Source organism: Phyllostomus hastatus, unplaced genomic scaffold, assembly GCF_019186645.2.
Source record: "Phyllostomus hastatus isolate PE091 unplaced genomic scaffold, TTU_PhHast_1.1 phas_scaffold_193, whole genome shotgun sequence".
Lineage (NCBI taxonomy): Eukaryota > Metazoa > Chordata > Mammalia > Chiroptera > Phyllostomidae > Phyllostomus > Phyllostomus hastatus.
In genome coordinates, this window is record NW_025334015.1 from 13350694 (window position 1) to 13369713 (window position 19020).

General features: G+C 56.2%; 1 protein-coding gene and 1 pseudogene across 1 annotated transcript in view; both read right to left on the reverse strand.

The window, feature by feature from the left end:
- PKNOX2 (PBX/knotted 1 homeobox 2) overlaps positions 1–19020 on the reverse strand; it is a 242198-nt gene that overhangs the window by 201427 nt on the left and 21751 nt on the right. The gene's annotated exons all lie outside the window — the stretch shown is intronic.
- On the reverse strand, positions 4616–5514 carry LOC123832536 (annotated as a pseudogene).

Consider the following 19020-nt stretch of genomic DNA (forward strand, 5'->3'; position numbering starts at 1 on the left):
TTGTAACAGCTTCCTTACCTACGTGGGCCTTGCTCCCATCACCTGCTCAGATGGGGCTGAGCCCCTCGAGGCTGGTGTGAGGGACAGACGGGGACTGAGGTCGGGTCAGCACACTCCAGACTTCTCCTCAGGTGCCCACACAGATGGGGGGTCTTCTCCCCCGGCCCACCTCTCACCCTCGCCTACCCTGTGTGAGGCCAATGGTAGAATTTCAAATGTCCACCTTTGTAAGTGTCGTTTCATCATGAGCAGACAATGAACACAATTGCAAAGTGCGTTTCAAAACTGGAGTTTCATTTGTTCCCCGAATGGTCTCATTCCCATTTAAGAAACGGGGACGTCGAGAGTCAGAGACGTGAAGGGACTTGAGCAAGTCACTCAACAGCAAAGGCGAGACGCGGCCAGCCTGGTCCGTGTCTGGCGCAGACGTGACGAAAGGAACCCGCCCCAGCAGGGCCGGGGCAGCAACGATGGGAAGAGACATGGGGCTCGTACACCATGGGCAGCCAGCCTTTTGGAAGACGGCGGGTTCCAAACAAGCCCTCAGAGCCTGAGCTGGAAAGACCAGAAGCTGACTGCAACTCTGAGGGACATCTGTGAGGCCAGGGGGCCGGGAAGAAAGGATGACTTCACACAATTTCTGTGGCAGACCAAAGGGTGAGGGAAAGCTGTCATACTTCATCCGTGACAGGGACACCTGTGGGAAGGAGCCCTGGGCCAGACCGGGGTGCTAGGCACTGACCATGCAGTAGAGGCGGAATCTACTTAAGTCTACTTTCTGGTTCACTTAGGCCAGTCAAAGTGAGTTCTGAGGCTAGACCCTTAATTACGCACCTGCCTACCGAGTATGTACCCAAGGTCCCCATCACATGGCCATAAACAGGGATGGGGAGGAACCAGGGGAGGCCACGGGGCCTGCCCTAGCTGAGCCAAGAGGACCTTCAGCCTGCTGGTGGGCTCCATGGATTGTTTTCTTACCAGACACACCTTCCATTTGACTGGGGTACACAAAGATGGCTGTGATGTTCCTGCCCCCCCATGTGGTGCGGTTCCCTGACAACACGGAACTCCAACAGGCTTCATCCTCCTGACCAGGCCCAGCTGGCCAGTGCCCAGCCAGGTGCCATCAGGCCTGGACTGGAAGGACAACTTCTGGAGGACACCCGGCCCCAGGTCCCAGATCTCAAATCCATAACTACCAGCTCCAGAAAGCACACCATCCGCCTGCCCCCTCCTGCACACACGAGGCTGGAGACCTGTTTCTGGACCAGAGCCCTGCCTGGCCGGCTGCAAAGGAGCTCTTTCAAAGGCAGGATGAGGAGTGCCTCCCGGGTGCAGGGAAGCTGCTCCTCTACACTGTGAAGCAATTTCAGACAGTCTCCTTTTGCTTTCAAATGTACTTAATCAACATGAAAAGGATTGTGAGGGCCAGAGCTCCTACAGGTAGAACTAAGGGAGAAGAATAATGTTCATAAATCATTTACCGTTCGATCTGAACAGGGCTGTATTTTTTTTCTTAAAGGCAAAGGCAATGCCAAAGAAAGAGAGCTGCATAAGAAACTGAACGCACTGTGACTTGTCCCCAAATGTCAAGTGTCCCCAAATGTCAAGTGTCCCCAAGCAGAGCAAGGCAGACTGTTTATATGATTTTCATATGCAACCTGACCCTCAATACTAATTTTCCAGGCTGGGGTCCTCCCTCATCCCAAAAGCTCAGACCAGCAGAGCAGGCAGCGCCCTGAAAAGACAGCTGATGGACACAGCTGCACTCCCACCCACTGTGCAGCTCAGCCCAGGGCCGGCCTGCCTGCCTCCCTGGCAGCTGACTCCACTCTGGGGCAGCTGGGCCGAGCTGGGAGCTCCAGGGCCGGAGACGTCAGGCTGCAAGATCCCGGCTGCATTCTTTCAGGCCTCAGCTCAGATGTCACCTCAGAGAGGCCTTCCCTCACCACCCTGGTAGAATGTTGCACATGGCCCTCCCACTCTCTACTGTCTTAACCTGCTTCATTTTCCCTTCCAAGTAGTCATCACTGCTTTGCATTAAATGACCTAGATGTTGATCACATGTCTCCCCTACCAGAATGTAAGCCTCATGAGGGCAGGAAGTCTGTGTTGACAATCGATCCCAGCACCCAGAACAGTACCTGATGCATAGTGCTGTGTTTCTGTTGGATGGGGGGATGGAAGGATGGATGGATGGAATGATGGACAAATAAATAAAAAGGTCCCTTACCCTCACTAGGCAACACTGCAGACAGAAACCCTTGTTTCATCCCAAGGAAGAAGATGGCAAACGAGACCTGCACATCTTGTTGATTTCCCAGTGTGTCACCTCGACAGAGAGTGAACTCCTCCTGCTCACCATCGGCCTCACACCCTCCACCTGCAGCCGCACTCTCACTCCAGTGCCAGGAAGAAGGGGGCAGGGGAGCCGGGGAGATCCACCGTCTCCTGCCTGGCATCACCGGCACCACGCCGTGCCCCTGACCTACGAACATGGCCTCGAGCGGGCCTCGCAGCCTGCAAGATGGGTGTTATGGCCCTTTACCCCAGATAACAGCACTGGGGCTCAGAAATGGAAAGTAACTCACCCAGAGTGAGTGACACAGGGGAGCCAACCCCTGGTCTCTCCCTTCCCCAGTGACGTCACACCGCAGGGTCTAGCCTTGTGCCTGTGCGTCGGCGTGTCACCCCAGAGGAGAAGCAGCCTGTGCCTGGCACACCCCGGATATCCTGGCCTCGGCACAATCTTGGAGGTAGAAGGGAGACGGTGTAACCGCCTCATCCTAGTTTCCCTGAGACTTTCCAGGGTTCCCCACTGAAGGCTTCATGTCCCAAGAAAACTCTTTGTCCCAGGCAAACTGGACAGTCAGTCACCCTCAGCAGGAGGCCACCACAGCTGGAAACTGCACCCCAAGGTCCCTGAGCTGAAGAGCACAGGGTCTTCGGGAGGAGCCCGCCCCCTGCTCATCCCACCAGCAGCGGTGGGAAGGCCCATCTGTGTGTGTGCCTGTGGCCATGGGTCCCCCAACTCCATGCCTGCGCCTGACTTGGGACACACAAGTCAGCAGCCACGCTGGCATGGGGGCAATGCAGGAGACTGGGAGGCATTGTGGCCTTCCTGCACCCTGAATGCAGACTTTGGTCTCAGAACAAGAGCTACGTGGGCTCCTTCCCTAAAGGACTGCCCCCACGAGGACTAGAGGACCTCCCAAAGTGAGGAGGGCAGACTCCTGGAACTCCAGCCAGTGAGGCTGGAGAGGAAGCACAGAGTTTGGAACTGCCAGTGAGTGACCAAGAAGTGCTACAGGGTCCTTGGGACAGAGCTTCCCGATGCCCAGATCAAAGGTGTGGACTCAGAAGGAAAGGGCGCCTCTGCGGGTCTCTCTCTGCACAAGAAGCCGGCCCTCTGCTCTCCACACAGGCTTCGGCAGAACCTCTGTTGTGCATCTTCATTCTCCTGCCTCCAGAGGGAAGACCCGTCCAGGGTCGGGTCCGTCCCCCAGCTCTCACCACCTCTACCACCTCGCTTCACCTCCAGGGATGGCCAAACTCCACCCCGGACCACGCTGATTCTGCGCAGGAGCTAATCAGTCCTTCCGCTGCTAGATTAAGAAGAGAACTGCCCAGAACATGGGCAGGGACCAAGTGGAGGTGAGGGTGGGGTAGAGAAGGCAGGGGGCAGGGTGTGAGGGTGCATAAGGCATGCTGTCCGTCTTCAAGATTTCTGTCAGGGCCTCAGGAGAGGGGTTCTCGGCCCCTTCGTTCATGCACAGCAAAGGTGGCTCTGACCTCACCTTGCAGCCCAGAGCTTTGGGCGCACCTGTCCTCTCCACCCTCCAGACCAGCCCTGGTCATTCCTGTGCTGTGGGCACATGACTTCACGGATGTCCTCAGCTTTTCCACCTGGGTGTTTCCAGTGTGCCCTGGCCCTGTATCCTCGGAGTTTCCCTGATGTCCTACCCGTCTTCCTCAGCAGGCTGTACCTCTCACCCCCTCCTCCTCCTCCTTCCCTCCCACTTCAAAAGCAGACCCCCTTCTCTTCCCCCAGCTGGTCCCACCTGGGCTCTGACCCTCCATCCACATGCACTCATCCACGGTGAGGGTGCATTCCTGCATCTTCAGCCTCCCCACCTTCACCTACAAACACGTGACCTCTCCCAGCCCCGTAGGCATGAGAGCTCAGGGAAGGGCGCAGCCCAGAGGCCCAGATATCTGGAACACTACTGGCCTGGGATCCTTCAGGGACCCACTGCTTACCAGCCCCCACCAACTCCCTTAAACATGGTACAGATTAGGTAAGCTAATGGACTTGAAGTATTTTATAAATTATAATGTGAATGTAAAGAATTATTTAGTCTTTAAGTTATTTTCTTAACCCTCTGAAATGATATCCCTCCCATTTCTCTCTTAAGCGATCTGTGCTCACAACGGCCATGAACGCATGTCCCCTTCTCTCCCAGCCCCTGAACCTGGCCGCCGCCCCACGACTCTAGTGGCACTGCCTTCGTGGTGGCCGAGTGCTCCGCAGTGGCTGAGTGCTCCAGGATGGCTCTCTCTGCGGGTAGTGATGCCAGTTGCTCCCAGGTCAGCACCTCCAGTCACCACGCACAGGCTACCAGCGCCAAATGTGATGAAATGAGTGACTTTGCTCATCTCGCCCGCTGCTCTGTTCGGCAGCCAGTCTCTCTCCTCCCTCCTCCACAATGGCGAGGTGGCCACCCTTCCCTGTGGGAAGGGACACCCAGGGTTTGCTGCCTTTACCGATAACAAAAATGCTGGAGAGCCGGGTAGCAAAGCCATTGCCATTGGCATCTGTCACATGAACTACATCAAAAGAACCAGGGCGTCTCTCTCTCTGCTGGTGGTCACACCAGCTCTTCCCGGGCCAGCACCTCCGGTCACCATACACAGGCTACCAGTGCCGGACCCGACACGGTCAGTAGTTTTGCCAGGGCCCAAATCAACCAGAAGGGTGCCATCCATTGAGATGAGGGGATCCGGGTAGCGGGTGGTCGAGCCTCGGGAGTCACCAGGCAAGGAATTCCTTTCGTGCCCACAAGGATCTTCCTCACCATGCACTTGTCCTTGGCCTCCTCAGGTGGGGCACGATGGACAGTGAAGTGACCATTGGTGTCAGAGATCAGATGGAACTTCTCTCTGGTGTTGTCAATGCTGGTCACACCCATAAAATGAGCAGGGCAGGTTACGCAGGTTGAGAGCTTGCCCTCAATCTTAATAAACTGCTGCACACAGATCCTCTTCACTTCCTCGCCTGTGAGGGTATGTGAGTCTGCTCCTCCAGAAAATGATGAGAGGGAGACATTCTCTCAGCGTGTGGGGACCGGCAGATGGCCGAGAAGCAAGCACACCAGTCAGTTTACCCAGCATCCTATGTTTTGGGGCTGCCGCACGCTTCACACACTGCTTGGGACCACGAAGCTGCACTGGGCACGGAAACAGCTTGTCTTCGCCATTTCTGCTGAGGGCACCACTTCCCCTCTGATCGGCCATCCGAGCTGCAGGAACCCTGGCATCCTTGTTGATGCCTCCCTCACCACCACCCCAATTTCACTTCACCCCCCCCAACAAACCCAGACCGACGCATTCCCACGGGGCGCAGTTTAAGCCCAGCAGGTCCAACCCCGACGCGTACCTCCCTGTTGACTTTCTCCTTCCCCACCGCGCATGCGCTAGCTGCTTCCTTTACCACTCTCCACCCTCCGGCAGTCACAGCCGTCTCCGGACTCCCCGCTCTCTGCTCTGGTCCACCCTACACACTGGTGTGGGCAAGACCTTCCCATAAGGCAAAATCTTCTCTTGTTGCTCCTTTTGTCAAAAACCTGCACTGGTCCCCGAGTCCAACAGAACAAAGTGCAGATTCCTTCGCACTGCGCCTCCGACCTGACCTCCAGCCCTAATTGACAGTCTACCTCTGTGCCACCCCACACCCCAAGTAAGTCAGAGTAGCTCTCCTTCCACGACTGGGCTGCACACCGGGGTGACTTGATGCTTTGGCGTGTCCCATCTGTCTGTCAGAGTGCCTGTCTCCCACCACCACCTATTTGAACCCTGTGCTTCCTCCACGCCCAGCTCGCACGCCCTCTTCTCATGGAGCGCTCCCTGGCAACCGCAGAGAGCAGTTCGTGTCCTCACCCAACTCGCCTGAGTCATCTGTGATCCTCACGTCTGTGGCGCAGCTGCTCATGCCTTGTCCAGTCTCTTCTACCAGACTCGTTCACCACTGACGCATGTTTAACCCGCTTCTAAGTCCACAGTAGCTGTGCAATAGCTATTTGCTAAATAAAAAAGTGAATGACTAAACTACGTCTCTCCGGGGGTTTCCACTCTAAGTACCAAATAGGGGATTTGCTCCTCCCCCATCCATGTGTCCTTTGGACGAGTCAGGCTGACAGCCAGCCATGCCTCCAGTCTGTCTCTTTTTGAAAAGATTTTTTTTTCATTTTTAGAGATAGGGGAAGGGAGGAAAACAGAGAGGGAGAGAAACATAGATGTGCAAGAGAAACATCGTTGCATGCCCCAACCAGGGACCTGTCCCGCAACCCAGGCATGTGCCCTGACTGGGAAAAGAACCAACGACCTTTCAGTTCACAGGCCAGTGCTCAGTCCACTGAGCCACACCAGCCAGGGCTGGCCTGTCTCTTACCAGATTTGCTGCTGTTGTTATTGTTGTTGTATCTGACGCAGAGGTCTCGTTCTCTGTCGCAAAGCTTTCTGTTCTTTGCACCCTTCCCACATTCTCCTCCCACCCCTGTGTCTCCCAAGATATTTCTGGGGGGAGTGCTCTGTCTCCCTCTCTTGGATGCTGTTTTCCTCCGGAATCTGTCTTTGCTCACTGCTCTACTCGTGAACCCTCTCTCTGAGTGATCTCACCCGCGGACCAACAGCTCCCACACCTCTGTCTCCAGCCGTGTCCTCTAGCAGGTACGTTCAATTTCCTGACAGACAGCTCCGCATCTCCAGCTCAATGTCCCACAGAGATAGAAACTCAGTATGTTTTTTTTTTCTTAAAAAAAAAAAGGGATGGAAGGAAGGGAGAGAAGAAGGGCCCAGAAGACCCATCCCTCTTCCTCTTTCCCTAGCAGTCATTGAAACTGCCGTCCACCCAGTACACAGGTAAAATCGTAGGTCTCCACAGAGTCCTTCCTTTCCCATACCCTCTCAGAGCGCTCCAGTCTGGCCCCTCCCCTGTACCCACAGCACCACTGCCTCAGCTCGGCCCTCGCCGTGGCTTCCCGGCATCTGTCTGGTCTTTCCCGTGTTAGTCCAGCTCCTTGGCACCTCCCACGGGATCTTCCTGAAACACGAATCTGTCCAAGGTGCTCGCCCGCCTAAAGTCCCTTATGCTAACGACAACTACAATTTACGGAGCACCCTCTTGGCTCCAGAATTGCCCCTGGCACTTTATGTGATTAACTCAGTCCTCCCAACAGCTCAACAAGATAAGTACTATGTTTACACCTTCTTTACAGAATAGAATATTGAGGCACCGAGGGGTTGTCACTTGCCCGAGGTCACACAGAAACAAATGCCAGAGCAGGACACCCGGCTCCTGCGCCTGCTTCTCAGCCCCGATTTCCTTCTGTGTCTTCAAAGGCTCCGCACTGGCTGTATGAAAACTATCCTCCTTGAGACACCAGTCCAGCAAGGCTCTCCGAGACCCGGCCATGCCCCTGTTCCCTCACCTCCTGCTATTCTCTGGACCATGCCTCGTGCTCCCAAATCCTCAACTGCTTGTATTGTGCACGCACACCATGCTGGCTCACGTACTCATGCCTCTGTGCAGGGGGGGTCTCTTTGCTTAACTCTTTCATGCCCGCACTGGGCCACATTTTGGACCATTTTTACACAAGTCAGCTTAGACGTCACAAGGAACAGTTCCTTCCAACCTCCCAACAGCATCCGCCTGAGCTGGGTGTCCCTCTGGTGCTCCCACCCTTGAAGTTTCCTTTGCAGATTCCCCCCCACATTGCAGGCCCCCCAGGGGTGGGGTTAGGGCTCACTGGCCTCTGTATCTGAGGAGCACACAGAGTGCCAGGACTCAGTAGGTGGCCCGTGCCTATTCGCTCCACCCCCTCAACTGCCTCCAGCCCCAGAGTGCTGCTTGCTTCGCCCCGCACTTCAGAAGGCTCACACGGGAGCGGGAGCGAGGGAGGGACGGATGGATGGAAGGAGGGCCCTGGAGGGGCTCTGGTGTTTGTCCCCTGCGAGTGAGGGGCTAAGAGCTCTGTCTGCTTTGCAGCAGCGCAGCCCCTCCCTGGGCAGCGGTGGGGACACGCAGGGCACATGAAGACCACCCTGCACCTCAGCAAAGATGTCTCCTCCATGGTACACCTGCAGAGCCACCAGGCCTCTCTGGGGACAGACATTTCTGCACGTGGCAGTTCAGTTACTTCATCCACGGAGGCTGCAGGGCTTGGAGGGAGATTCGAGGAGGGAGGAAATGGGGTCCAGAGCCTCATGGCTCCCCACCCCCCGCCACTGCCCCTACCCCACCATCAGCATTTAACATTTCCCCAGGACCCAGCGAAATCAGGGCAAATGCTCGGGAGCAGCGGGGGCGGGGAAGGGTCACAGCTGCAGCCCGGCAGGCCCCCGGCCCCCAGCATGTCTGGGGTGAGATGGGGGCTCTCTTGGGGATGCCATTCAGGCCCTGTCTTTGGGGGGAAAAGAGCCAAAGAAAAACATGTATTTATAACGTGAACTTCCCTCTTCTCCTTCCCCTCAGCTAACTGATTAATTAAATGAATACAAAGGCCGTCTTGTTGGGAGCCCCGGCCGCACGGACCCTCTGTGTTTTCTTTAAGCCGACCCAGCAAACAGGAAACAAAGGGCTTAATTCTGTCTGGTTTCGTGACGGGGGCTGGATGTCACAGCCAGAGGCTGGGGTTCCTCCAGACCCCGCAGAGCCGCCACAAGGTGGCTCGAGACCCCCAGCCTCCCAGTCGAGCCCACCACCTCACAAACACACGATTCCCCAGCCCCGAGCAACAGCCGAGCTAACCTGGTTCTGGAAGAAATGCCTACGGGCTGGGGGAGAAGCGACAGGGGAGCCAGCAGGGCCCCAGAGAAGGCCCTGGAAGGAGACCTCCGAGGGAGTGAGTCGGAGGAATGTGACCCGCTGGGCCCCTAAGAAGGGAGCAAGGGAGGCAGCTGACTCCGGGACTTTCCTGGTGAGTGAGCTGAAAAATCGCTGTTTCCCACCTGCCACACTCCCTATCCCCGTGAGTCTCCCCGGCAGTCTCTCGTGGCAGCCACACCAGTGCTGCGGTCTCCCCCTCACAGGCGGGCACTGTAGGCAGAGAGGGGCCGAGATGGCCTGTCACATGCTGCCGTGCACCCTCCCAAGCGGCCCTGACCCGAGCCCCTAGCATTATCTCCTTCTCTCCGAGGCTGTGCCCTCTCTCCCGTGGCCAGGCCTGAGGAGCCGTTTCCTTTTCTGAGAGTCCCCAGAACTTTGATGTTGTGGGATGCGGGGTTCGGGGCAGGGGCTACTTTTTTTCTACCAAGGAAGAAAGCAGTACCTGGGGATGACTTTGGCTGCTCTGGGTGTACCTCCAGAGGAGCTCCCAAGACATCGTGGGTCCAAAGGATGTGCCCCAGCCCACCTCCCCCACCTCCCAAGCCTAACCCGGACGGCCCCGGCCGGGTGGCTCCGTTGGTTGGAGCGTCGTCCCACACCAAAAGGTTGCGGGCCCGATTTCCAGTCAGGGCCTATAGCTGGGTTGTAGGCTCAGTCCCGAGTCAGGGCGCGTACAGGAGGCAACTAGTCCATGTGTCTCTCTCACATCCGTGTTTCTGTCTTTTTCTCGCCTCCTCCCTAGCTCTCTCAAATCAATAAAAACATATCTTTGAGTGAAGATTTAAGAAAAAAAACTAAGGACATGGCAAAGAGGACCCACCTCTTTGGCCCCACCCAAGCTCTCAGCTCAGGAAGCTTTCATGGGAACCAGGCTCTGGGACACCAGCGAGGAGCCCGACGGGATGAGATGATGCCACAGACAAGGTGACTGGGGCCGAATAGAGCCCCGTGGTCTGAACTACGTGAGCCCAGCCGCGCCCTCTCCTTCAGACTCGCAGTGCACTCGGGAAGCTTCACTGAGGCCCTCCACGTGCCAGGGTCCTCAGCCCCAGGGCGCGTCAGTGAACAAGGGAGACACGTCCTGCCCGTGCGGGCGCGCATCCCTCTGGAGGACAGAGCAGGACGGCCAGTGCCCGCCGGGTCGCCCACCCATTCCTTTGCTCAACAGGCACTTACCGAGGGCAAGGAGGACACAATGGTGGCCAACCAGACATTGTCCCTGACTTCCTGAGCCAGGTCGAACAGGCGAGTCAGATATCAAACGCCAGACCACACCGATACATACATACGTGACGGCGAACTGCGATGGCCCTGGATGGGGAAGAACCCCGGGGTCTGAAAGATCCCTCCAGCGTTGGCGGGGAGAGGAGCCGGGGGCAAGGGGCCAGCAGAAAACAGCCACAGGTGCCGCAGTGGGCCAGGCGGGCGGTGACAGGTGCGGGCCAAGGGCGTGACACAGGGAACGGAAAGACGTGCGCGGGGCCAAGACTTAGCTTATATAAAAGGTCGTGTTGACCGGACACGGGACTGGGCCAATGGCTGTGAGGGGCAGACCAAAGTCCAGGACGATGCCCGGTTTTCAGCTCAGGCACCTCGGCGAATCCTGCAGCTCTTCAGGGAGACGGGGGTGCGGGGTGGGGGGCGGGCGGGGGAGGCACAGACTAAGTTGAGGACAGAGGAGATCAAGTTGGTCTGGTCCTTTCTCTTCCCTCCCCGGCCTCCAACCCTTGAGAGAGAATCTCTGCTCCTCCCTTTGCCTTATTTCCTGGGGTTCCTGAAGACGGCGGCCATGGAGAACAAACTTCCTCGGCAGGAGGGCCCTCTGGCCCAGCCTGGTCACCACCTGGGAGGCGGGAGGCCCACACCCGGGACCCGATGTGCACTGAATGGCATGCAAAGTGCGCTCCTCGTCTCCAGAACATCAGTGTCCTGAGAAGGCTGAGCCACGGAGGGGCGAGCGCCCTGCCCCGGCATCCAGTGCGAACTGGGGCTGCGCCTCAGCTGGTCGGGCTCACAGCCCCGGCTTTCCTTGGCGAGTGGATGTTAAGCCTGTCTTGTCCAGTCCAGAGGGAAGCGAGAAGAGACCCAATAATCCTTAAGAAGCTGAGGAGCCCCAAGTTAGTGATCTGGGACAGTGACATACACTGTATTGTTTTCTTTGCAATAACTGATTAAACTTCCGTTTTGGGTTTCCCTGGATGGATACTAAATTACATTTGCACTGAATGAGTGTGTGGAGCTGCCGAGGTGCCTGGCAGTGAGTGAAGGTGAGAACGGAGGAGGTTCTGCGATGAGAAGGGGGTGCCCAGAGGCGGTGGGCTGGTCTGCTGGGCAGAAGTGCCAGCAGGTGCCAGCTGGGGTGGGCAGAGGGCCTGGGGTGGGGACTCTGACAACTGCCAGTGAGAAGGGGAAAGAAAGGAGAGGAGGGAGAGGAGGAGGAGAAAGAGAGGGAGGAGGATCTGCTAAGGAACAGGAAAGAACGGAAAGGGAAAGGGAGGGGAGGGGTGGCAGGGGGGATGCACCTGGGTGGGAGAAGCCCGGGGTCAGGTCTGCGGGGCTAGGACTAAAGGTCACCTGAGAGCAGGCCCCTATCACAGGTTGAAGAGACTCCCAGGAAGATAAAAATGAACCTGCATTGATGAATTTGCTCTGCAGGGAGAAGACTGTCTCCCAAGGTCACCTGTGCTCAAGTGAAAGTTACCTCGACACTCGCATGACCGGGCTGCTGTGGGCAGGAATGAGTATACTGAAGGAGACCCAAAAAGCAGGTTTTAAAGGGAGAAAAGGCTCCCACCCCACCGCCCCTCCTTCTTACCCCTCGGGTGCAGCCAAACAAAGCGGGATCCCAAGGTAGAAAGGCTGGCAAAGGCGGAGTGTCCCCAGCCCGCCCCTGCGGATCTGCCCTTTCCAGCCTAAAAGCCAATGGGAGCGAATAGGATTCCAGACCCCCGAATTCTTGGGACTCCGCAGGAGAAGCGAGGGTGGAACACTGAGAGCCCTCCACATGGGGGCTCCGCTCTGGGTCCTGACATAGCTCATCTGTCTGCTCGCCGCCTTTCCGATCAGTAGACCTGAGAACAAGCCCTGGCAGACACAGACTGGGAGCTCAGTCTCCCAAGCATCTCACCAGCACAGGCCTGCCTCTAAGGTCCAAACAAAGAAGAACTGGCTGGTTCCCTGGAAAGTCCTCCATGGGTCCTGCAAGGCCAATGGAGTTTGTGGGAAAGTAACAGCCAGGCTTCCCAGAGCCTGCCATCTGCGGCCCTTGGCTGTGGTGCAGCCCACAGAGCTGGCTACGCGCAGGGCAGCAGGGGCGGGAGCAAAGAGGACCCACACAGAGACCCCCATAGCCCTTTCCAGGGGTCCCACCAGCTCTCTGCAAAGGCAGCTGCTGCCTGAACAGCCCCAGCTGCCCCACTGACCCCAACTTTACAGCCACCAGGGCCCCTGGGCGTGTGCGCTCTCCCCAATGACCCCACTCTTGCCCCATCAGAGCTTGGACAGGAAGGGACTCTGAGGCAGTTATTTATTATTAAGAAGAACCCCCAGCAGAAGAGCTCTCCCAGCCTAGTTATGTGTTACTAAGCAAGTCATCCACTCTCTGAATATCAGTTTTTACATGTATAAAATGGGATAATAATATCTCCCTTGCAAAAGCAATATTTCTTGCACAGTTTCTAAGTGTTCAGGCTCAGAACCAGACTTCCAGGGTGCTAATCTTATCTTCCCAAATCACTAGCTGTGTGACCTTTGGCAAGTGCCTTAACCTCTCTGTGCCTCTGTTTTGTTAACTATAATATAATAGAGGATAACAGTGTCTACCTCACACAACTGTGGTGAGGAGTGAATTCATGTGAAGAGCTCAGAACAATGCCTGGCATGTAGTAAATGCTGAATATGTTTTAATTATTATCACTGGTAGAGGTCATGGTGAGAATTAAATGATCTGGAGCATACAAAGCATCCAGAGGCAGGCAGGTTTGTGGCCGCCAGTCCTGTGTCCCCACAGGAGGGTCCCCCCACCCGGTGGGGACCACATTGCCCGGCACACAGTAGATGTTCCCTGGTGATGGCACCTTTCTCCTCACTGAGCATGTGTTGAATTAGCCTGTTTTAAATTTGTGGGGTTTGCATTAGTGGCAAACTATCCAAGTGGGAACATTTTAGCTGAAGCAGTTGGGAGGAGGAGCAAGGCCCCAGGGGACGTTGAAGGGAGAGTAGGACTGGGGGGTCCACTGATTGAAGGACTCACGGAAACCCCAAAGAGGGGCTGAACACCCCCTTCGGTCATCCAGTGTAATCCCAACCTTGGGAAAGGGGAGAATGGCAGGCAGGGGGTGAGGGGGCAGCAAGAGGCTGAGTCCCCTGCAGTACAGTGAGGACCCTCCTGGGGGGACACCAGACTGGGAACCACAAACAGCCCTTCAGACGCCCACAGCCCACTGAATCCGTCTTCCCAGGAGCCCGCTGGAAAACCCGCCTGAGTCACCTCCGGATGAGAAGCAACCGCGAGGACCCAGGGAGGATGACTGCTCCTGAGGAAGGCTGGGAGTGCAAATGGCCTAGGGCAGGGCAGGGGTGGCCAGCAGCTCTGGTCCTGAGGGACCAAAGAGCCCTGGTGGGAGCAGAGGAGCTGAGTGTGCAGAGCTGTCTGCTGGGGCTTGCTGGAGCCCTCGGAGGTGGGTCCATAGGCACTGCCATGCAACCCGGGGAAGCCCTGAGACATCGCGCTGCTCTTCATGTTCCCGGCCTCCAGGCAGCCAGCAGTTTAGAGCCCGGAGTAGCGCGCATCCAGCTCGTGGATACCGCCTTGGCTTACAGAGAGCCTGCAGGGTCATTAGTACGCCTCGAGCCCACCACACCCCAGTGGGAAACTGCTGGCCCTGCCCCCATCCCGAAAATGAGGAAACTGAGGCTTAGGAAAAGCAGCACATCTGGAACGTGCTCCATTGTGGCCTGGGACCCCAGCCTCCTGCTGTGAAGTTCCCACTCTGCACCCACAGTGCTGTCTCTTATTCAGCCCCTCATCTCACAGGAAAGGGCACAGGCCCGGGGCGGGGGGGTGAATTCCTGCCTGCTCCCATTCCCAGGCCACTGTCTGTCTGCAGCAAAGCTTCCTCCCTGGGTCTGAGGCGGGTGGGGAGGGGTCGGGGTTATGGCAGGCACAGGACAAAGCAGCCAAGCCTCTCGTAATAAGGAAGAGCTGGCTGTACATTATGCACACATTTGTAAGTTATGAGCATTACAGAGAGAGAGAAGCACATAAATTAAAGCAGCCAACTTGTATGCGCACATACACGCTGGCACGGGCAGAAGGCTGGCTCTAAATGGCAAAAATTAGCAGCTTGAAACAGTAAAAAACCTCAACTTTGCCTCAGAAAGACGCAGGGCAACTTCACAGAGTTTTATGTGGCCCATAAATTAGAACCGAGAGAGGGCCTCGCTGCAGACAGGGGCTCTCCGCCGCGCAGATCCGCCGTGTGGCAGCATTACAAATGTCCCGGGCGGTTTATATACAACAGCACAGCGTGAGTTTGCTGGGGGGTATTGGAGCTGGTAATTGCTATTCTAAAACTGGCCTTGTAAGCTTGAAGAAATGTTTTGAAGGGGGGAAAGAGCCAATTTAAGAGCTTTATAAAGCCATAAATGCCTTCTGAGCAAACCAAAAGTAATCTATCTGGAGAGACAGGTCATCCCTCAAACCCCACAGAAGACCCCTGCAATGCTGCATGGCCCAGAGGAGTCCCCCTGAGGTCCCCGCCGCCACAACGGAGTCACCTATATGGACCCGGGGCTGCCATCTGGTGACCTCGGGACAATCTTCCCCTGGACGCAAGAACCCGCCGGCCCCTGACAGCTCCCAGTGATTTTCTCTGCCAGCGGGACTGGTTCCCCCAAACAAACAGGACAGCCATGGCTCCGTGTGTCTTCCTTCAGGGGCCCTTCCTTCCCGGGTGGGCCTAGCAAACGGGGAGGGGTGGCCACGGGGGAGGTGTGGGCAGATCCCCAACCTGGCCTCAGTTTCATCCACAAAGTGGGGCCGTTGTGAGGACCGAGCAAGGGAGAATATGTCAGCACCTGCCCCTCGCACTCAATAAAGAGCAGCTGTTATTATTTTATGGGTGTTGGTACGTGTGGAACAGGGGTGCCCCGGTCAGAGGGCACCTTCGCAAGGCCCTGCCTTCTTCAGACCCTCCCCTGCCAGGCCCTGTGGGTCAGGGTGCCCATCAGGGCGTCATTTAGGAATCCTCGCCAGCGGTGCGCGGGCTTGGATGCCAGCCGTTTCCCCGGGAAACAGTCCCAGCGCCTGCTTCCTGACTTAATTTACTCTCATCTCCCTTCAGACACATTCTTTAGCCACAGCCCCTGCCCTTGCCTCGCACTTTTGCCCAGACCGAGAGTGCCCTGCTAACCCGGATTACCATCTCAGGTTCTCTTCCCGCCACGGGAGGTGTAACCTCCCCCAGGTCTGTGGCCAGGAAAGCCAAGACTCAGGGAGAGGCAGCCAGACTCCTGTTCTCCCACCCTCCGTCCTCACCCCCCAACCTCCTGCTCCTCCCTCTTCCACAGTGGCCTCCGCCCGATAATCCCACTCGCTTTCGGATGCCAATATTTCATAACGGAAAACAAAAGCCATATAATGCACAATTACCCACTTTCCATTGTGTTTTAATGGCCCTATTGACAGCACGGAGCACCACACAGGAGCCGTAGAAAGGGATTCAAGATCAAGCTTCCAGTGAAATGTGTTTTTAGTTATATGTATTTTCATAGCTTTTGCAACACCTTATTAAAGTTGAAAGCTATATATAACAGCACTACCGGTGGCACTTTCCAATACACCACTAAAGTCACATTTCTTTACGGCCCAAACAAATGTGACCCAGCTGCCTCTAAGCAGGACTTCCCATGTCCTCTTCCAGCCCTCCTGAGCTGTCCCCGACGCCCCCTCCCAACACTTCTGAACAGTGGGCGGGGATAAGGGACGTTCCGCTAGGGCTCTGCGGCAGGCTCAGCCACGCTGGACCTCTTACGACCCGAAATCACAAGATCGGAGGTCTTCCCCGATCCACCCCTCCACCCACAACTCTCCTACTCAGAACTGTCTTGGTCTAATTGCTGTCCCCTGCCCCAAATCCGGCGAGCGAGTTCCTATCTCCACGACTTTGCTGAGGCCGTGGTGTCCTCCCTGCTCGCTGCCCCTCTTTCCCTCTGCCGATCTAAGTCCCCGCTGGGCCTCGTGGCCCAGTCACACGATAAAGCCACCGTGCGGGAGGCTGCCTGGGAACGGGGATAAGCCCGGGACTCGAGACAACAGAGCTGCTGCCCGCGTTAGCTGGGTCCCCTGGAGCAAGCCTCTGGCTGCTCTGTCTTCATGCTGTGGTTCAGCTACAAAATAAAAGTTCGAAATGCAGGATTACAAGGGTCCTTCCAGTTCTGGAATTCTTGCCTGAAAACATATTAAGGTTTTCTGGGCAGTATTTACTTAATACCTACTAGGTGCTTGGTGCCATAAGGACAAGACAGGGTCCCCGTTCTCAGGGAACCTGCAATTTCCTGGAGGAGAAAGGCACATCAGAAGGAAAAGTGAGATTACAGCAAACACTTTCAGCTCCAGTTCAAGATAGCGACATATAAAAAGTCATGAGGCAGTACCTGATTAGACGCCAAATGAATTGTGCAGACAGTAATTGCTCTAGGCCGAGGAGTCCCGAGAAGGAGCGAGTGCCAGCCAAGGGTGGGCTCATCACGGGCGCCGTGCTCACTAGGTGGGGACCTGCCCTGGGCCTGAAGGACACACGCGAGACTTGCCCCTACAGGAACGGCCAGAGTGTGAGTCCAGGTAAGTGGGCCTTTACAGTCATGGCGGTCGTCAAAGGGCAGGGCCAGGGCACAGGGCATCACCCAGTGACAGCAGACGTGAGCTTCGTGCCAAGAAACTAAGAGAAGACTATAAGCCAAAGCAGAGGTGAGCTGCAAAGGGCTCTAAGTGCCAGGCTAAGATGTTTGAACTGGGTCCCGTGGGAAGCAAGTAACCATCGAAGTGAGCAGAGTAGTTTTCAGAGAATGACTCGGCAGCGGTCTGCAGAATGGGTTGGAAGTGAGAGGCACAGGCAGGGAGGAACCCAGAAGAAGGCAGTGGCCGCAGTGCAGGCAGTGAGAACGGAGCGACGTGCCAGGCACAGAGAAGGCTGGGAGGACAGCCCGGCCTCAGAAAGGTTGTGGATGGGCTGACCGTTCGTTTACTGTTCAAACTTGAACACTTTCAAGAGTGAGGAAGGAGCCAGGGCAATGGCACTGGGACAACAGACTGCAACCAGGACTGTCCTGGGCGAGCTGGCGTGGACGGCAGCTCTGCAGACCAGAGCGTGGAGGGGAGGAGAAGGAAAGGTGGCCTCCACTGCTTCGAGCCTGTGAGACGGGAGGTGTGAGAGTGGACAGCAATAAACAGGTGGGCGAATCTGGGAGGCAGCGGCACGGAGCAGCAAAGACATAAGGGAAGGGAAGGGTTCGGAGCAGATTTCAAATTCTTTGAAGACAGAACTCAATCGTATCTGAATTATCACACAGACATTTGCCAAACTGAAAGGAGATCAGGAACCTGCTGAGTGGGGGGGACTAGGAGGCAGGGTACCCCTCTGCCCTGGGCCTTGTTTGTTTTTAGGTATGTGGTAAACACAGGCACCAGCAGAAGTGACGCCATTGAGTGGGGTCAGTAGGGAATGACTGCATGAGATAGATAGCGATTTGAACATTTCACCTAAAATGTCATATAGTGTGCTGGAGTGTGATATTGTTGTTACGGAATTACATGCTTATGGTTTTGTGGTAAAATATTTTTATGTAATAAAAAGGGGGCATTATTTGTGCCAGACCCTGCATTTCAATAAACGTACCTCCTGGTGGGTTTGCCCCACCGTCCTCTGCAGCCAGGGACATCCCATGGTGCCCTGGCGATTCAAGCATGCACTGAAAACCTACACGGGACCCGCACAGGCAGGGACTCAGCCTGCCCTGCTCCAAGCAGGGCAGAAGGGGCAGGGCACCAAATGTATCCACGCCCCTCTTCCGACTACAATGCAGAAAATAAAGGCCAAAGAAAGAGGAAATTCAGCCTAAGGAATAAAGAGAGCAAAACTGCAGCCTTCCCCTGCCCTGGGCTGACTGGGACTTTTCTGTCCAGGAATCTCCAGTCAACAGCTTCTGCTGCATCCTGTCCAAGCTGAGGGGTAGCACTCAGGACCAGCACCCAGAAATCCGAGGACTTCCCTGCAGACTGACTGCCGCTCCCCGCAATGGGGCTCGATTCCGGGGTCACACCCGCACCTCTCTAGCCGACGTACAAGCTCGCCAGTCGGGTCGCATAACATTGTCCTCAGTAGGATCTGATAGAGCTCCAGTGACCCAGAAATTCGAGGCAGAAACTAAACTTTGACCATGAATTATCCAGGAACCTGTGACTGCAGTTACTTGATCGAACTAATCTCCCTGAGAGTGTTGATTACTGCTGAGTTAACAGGACAGGGATTTGGGGCAGGACAAAGTCGCCTGGCTCAGGACTTCTCTTTGACCTGCAAGAATTTGCTCCCAACCTCAGAAAGAGTTCCCTCTGGGGACCTTCTGACAACATCAGCTCCACGAGTCTCCTTGCTGATCAGGCACCGGCAACATCAGGACAGAACAGCAGCATGGCAGGCCTCCACCGCTTCTGCCCGCACACACCTGCAGGGTGCGGTAAAGCTCTTTCAGTCCTGACGGACGGGCAGCCCTGAGCCCTGCTGAGCTCAGGGCGCTCCTGAACGAGTGACCCATCAGGACAGTCTGCGGGGGCAGGCAGTGTTGAGCCCCAAGGAGGTTGCCCTACACCCCATGGAGAAGAATGGTTCTCACTCTCTCCCCCTGACAATCACTGGGCA